Below are 4,515 nucleotides of genomic sequence, written 5' to 3'. Positions count from 1 at the left end.
ATTATTTGAAATGTTATGTTATATTTTAAAGTGCTTTATGTTAGTGCCAGGCTTATAGTAAGTATTAAAGTAATAACTTTTATTATATTAGTAATATTGATAGTATACAAAAGTACTTCTATTTACTACAGAGAAATGTCATCATGCTTGTCATAGATAGCCACAAGCTCACCACTAGTGCATACAGATTGTCTTCACTTTCCAAAGATCACATTTTTTCCTATCAGCTCAGCTGGGAAAATTAGACTGTACTCGAAATATGAATGTAGGAGCCTAGGAATGAAATCAGTGTTACCTTATCAATATGCACAAACACGAGGATCTGAAGGTGCAACCCTCAGGGGAAAGACTTTAAAAACACAGGGGTATAAACCCACAGTGCAGGCAAACCCATTGCCTGACCACGTGCTACTCTATCTGTCCCAGAGCCTGCCGCTTTCCCAGGTATCTGCAGGTTGTTCCAGAAAACAGGTTGCTCCCCAAGAACACAGCCCGCATCCCAAGAGACGGAGTCCTTGATTGCTTTGTTCAAAGTCATGTGATTGTAGCACAGAGGCAACAAGTGTGGGTCATCGAGGAAACCCTCGTGTTCGAAGGGAAGGCTTACACTGTGGGCTGAAGAAAGACTCTTACCAAAGTTCCCACGGCAAAGTTGGCTGCTGTCATATCTCCAATACAGAAACACTCCCTCAGTGAACAGAAATTTCCAGATTTTCTATTTTGTTGAATTGGATGTCCTGAGACAGAAACCAAAGGCATCTGGAATTTTGCTGTTTTACTAGCCATTATAGATCTTCAATCCTGGCGCTTTCCTCCCAGTGCTGAGAAATAGGGGGGAACGTTGGTAATGGTGCTGAAGAGAATAAGGCAATAACAAAATGACTCACTTCTAGGCCAAAGGTCTCTTCCGTGGAGGGCTCAGTGATGAGTGCAGTACGGAACCCAAAGCTCATCTCTGCTTGTGGCTTTGCCCTGAGAACCCTGCTAATTGATAACAGGTCGCAACTCTTCATTTCCTTCTCACTCCCCTTCTACAAGCACCTTTGGCCTCTCCCGCGCCTAGCTGATGCTCATTTGTTCTGATGACAGATCTCCCTTGCACTCTCAGGGGCTAGCCCGGCTTTGTTAGCAACAGCTCCCCCATTTCCTGCCCAGATGCCCTTTCCTGAATAACCCTATTCATCCCACGCATGGGAGAAATTGGCTGATCCCTAAACACTGATTAATGCAACTGCCAAGCTGGTTTCTTTCCAACAAAGTAACCTGTTTTCCTCCCAGCAGACCAGCCCATGAACTCTGAAGGGTATGTGTGTGTGTGTGCTTGTGTGTGTGTCTTAACACAGGAGCAAAAAGCCAAGAATTTCTAATTTAATTAGAAGTTGTACAACTTCTTCCCTTTCTCCCTTATTTTCTTCTTAAATTTTCCAAATCCATTTATTAATGCTTATGATGCTGACAGCTGGCCTCACTGATTCTTTGGCAAAACCACTTAAAATTAGCCAAATGATGGGGCACCTGGCTGGCTCAGTCAGTAGAGCAAGAGACTGTTGATCTCAGTGTTGTAATTTCAAGCTCACATTGGGCATGGAGCTTACTTTGAAAAAAAAAAAATTAGCCAAATATCTAAGATAATTACATGTACAAAAAATTTACAAATTAAAACAATTTGTACTTGACCATAACTTCTGTATTCAGACATTATAAATATAAAACTTTAGGAAAACTATACACCATCTACTCTGAGTGGTTGACATCTTAGAAAACAAAAGCAGTCTCTCACTGTTACACATTTAGTGTTTCTGGGAGGCTAAGGGGAGAAATAGCATGATGCTTTGAACTTTTGATCTTTCCTCTTATTGGCTGTTGCGCTCTGAGGTAGGTGTGGTGACCGCCCATGAGAAGGGCTGAAGGCGTTCCAGGGTACATGCAGTCTTTCAAACTAATGATTCACACCAGCTTTGTCCTGTGATTGTGTAGGAAACTCAATGAAAACCCACTCCGACAAATAACTGATGGCAAATACTTGAGGTGTGGATTAGCATCCATCAAAGTTAATTCTCCCCCAAACATTGCTAAACTTTCGACTTTGCAGTTTGCAGACTGCTGGGGAAGAAAGTGTGGGGCAAGGAACTGATTTACTGTAGGTGCTACAGGTAGGTCAGAAGCAAAGCTCTTTCAAAACTCGATGTTGTGGGGTTGCCTGGGTGGCTCAGTTGCTTAAGCATCTGCCTTCAGCTCAGATCATGATCCTGGGATTGAGCCCCATGGTGGCTCCCTGCCCAGCAGGAGGCCTCTTCTCCCTCTCCTCCCTGCTCCTGCTCTCTGTTCCTATCTCTGTCTCTTTCTTTCCAATAAATACAATCTTAAAAAAAAAAAAAAAAAGCACCCTAGGTGTTTCATTCTCAAGATGTGTTTTTTGGTGTAGGTATCACTTGTAACATACACAGACTCTGCTACTTGGGAGGAAGGGGCTAGATTTCTTCAACTTTTGAGGCTAACAGCACAACCCAGGCTAAAGTTTTCCTCCCATCACAAACATGAGTGAGAAGAACCTATCAGTGTAGCTAGCTCAATGCAGCCAAATGCAGGGTCTCATCTGATAGTTTGTGTCCTTTTCCTACTTCAACTAACCAGTGCACGAGGATAGCCCTCGGACGGTGGGGAACCCACAGCCTGCTTCCACTGCACCTCCATTTCCTCACGTTAAGTGAGAATGTCCTCAGGGCAGTCTGGCATTTCATGGACACCCACTGGCTTCTCATCTTCTAGTAGAATCATGTCCACAGCGTGTGGTGACGCAAAACTACCACCCATTGGATAACCAAGAGGTACCAGTGGTTTTCTTGGTCCAAGGAAAGTAATAGCTGCATTCAAAACCAAGGCATTTTCATGCCCCGTTTTTAGATCAAGTTCAACTCTCTATCTTTGGAGTCTCTTTGGAGTTTCTTCTGCTTCCTCCATGTGGATGGTAAATGCAGGCTGTTTACTGTTTACATTCCAGGGGGGAACAGGGACACACTCTTGTCATTCATAGAAAGATCCTTAAGAGGTGCAAGCCGTTGTGTCTTGGGCGTTGGCTGCGGTGCTGGACCGGGAGGGTGCTGGACAGGGCCTGGGGCCGCTGGGCGGGTGCCCCCTTCTCAGGGTTGCTGTTCTCCTGGTCCTCTTGGAGCTCCGGGTGCTCTGGCCAAGAAGCTCGAGCCACCTGCTGGCTACGGACCCCGCAGGACCCCAGAGGCTGCGAAAGGCATAGACCCGCTTTGCGGGGTGGGGAGGGCTAAAGGCACCATGGAGATGTAGCCGTTTTCTCCCTTTTGCTTGGTTGATTGTTTGAATTTTTCCCCCTTACTGGGGTCAATTCTGGGTATTACCAATTAAGAAGATTTCATCTCATTTCTTTATCAAGAGAAAAGATAAACCTGATGGTCCAGATGGGGCTGTGGGTGTAGTTAATTCCTGAAGGGATCCCCGCTTCTGAAAATGGGAGAAAGTCCCTCTTTCTATGGATGTAAGTGATGGCAGGTAACATGGACATTAACACACTCAAGAAGACTACAGACGTGAGGGGAGATGCATCAAAATGTTGTGTACCGAAAAACCTACATTATTAGAATTGTATTTGAGATATTTACCGATTTCCTAGCAATCTGCAGATACTGTGTTCGTTGCTGTTGAGAAACAAAAAACTGCTTCATCGCCTTTGTTACAGCCTCACAAACTATGGTGGAGAAGAAAAACATCAATAAAGAGTTCCAGCTGATGAAGGAATGACATAAATGCCTTAAAAATACAAAATTAAAAAAGCTATGAGTTTATGGGGAGGGAGAGGGGCACAGAGCAAATAGGGAGACCCAGGATGATCTCACAAAGGAAGGTGAGCGCCAGCAAGCCCTTGGGGTTGAGTAGGAATTAAACAGGCAGAGACCTCTATATTCAGTTTAATTACCTTCATGACATAAACCATGGGGAGATATGATGTTATCTATCTACTTGAGCATTTTGATGACAGTTGGCAAATATGATAAACAAATTTCTAAATATGTGGCAGGAACACTGGAGTCTATGTCCCCAGGAGAACTTCCTTTCATGATTCAAATTTAGATTTTTATTTGAAATATCTAGATGACTCAACACTTTTCTCATCAAGGGCAAATATATTCGAGATAAAATATTAAGCTCTTCTATAGGGATTTCACCTAGAAAGCCCAACAATTAGTATACCATAATCATACTGAGCTGAAGAGAGCAATAAAATAACGTGAGACAGGACTTAAACCACAACCCAGAACTGCATCTTATCCATGTCTTAAGAGACAGCTGCTCATTGACTCACACGAGTTCGAAGGAAAGTTCACACAGGCACAGCCTGGGTTGAAACAAATAGAGAGATTCAGGCTGTCAAAAAGCGAAGGCCAAGGAAATTAGCTAAGACGTAAAGGGCCGGGCAAGTCTCAAAGGTGTGGACTGGTCAGGGTAAAATCTAAAAAATTTAACCAAGACCAGAAGATTCAGACA

At 43.8% G+C, this 4,515-nt stretch overlaps 1 pseudogene; it reads right to left on the bottom strand.

Moving 5' to 3' along the window:
* Positions 1-1,782: 1,782 nt before the first annotated feature.
* On the bottom strand, positions 1,783-3,695 carry LOC123953916 (annotated as a pseudogene).
* Between the last annotated feature and the right edge of the window lie 820 nt (positions 3,696-4,515).

Source organism: Meles meles, chromosome 12 (assembly GCF_922984935.1).
Source record: "Meles meles chromosome 12, mMelMel3.1 paternal haplotype, whole genome shotgun sequence".
In the NCBI taxonomy this organism is placed as follows: Eukaryota; Metazoa; Chordata; class Mammalia; order Carnivora; family Mustelidae; genus Meles; species Meles meles.
This window is presented reverse-complemented; position numbering and strand designations above follow the sequence as displayed.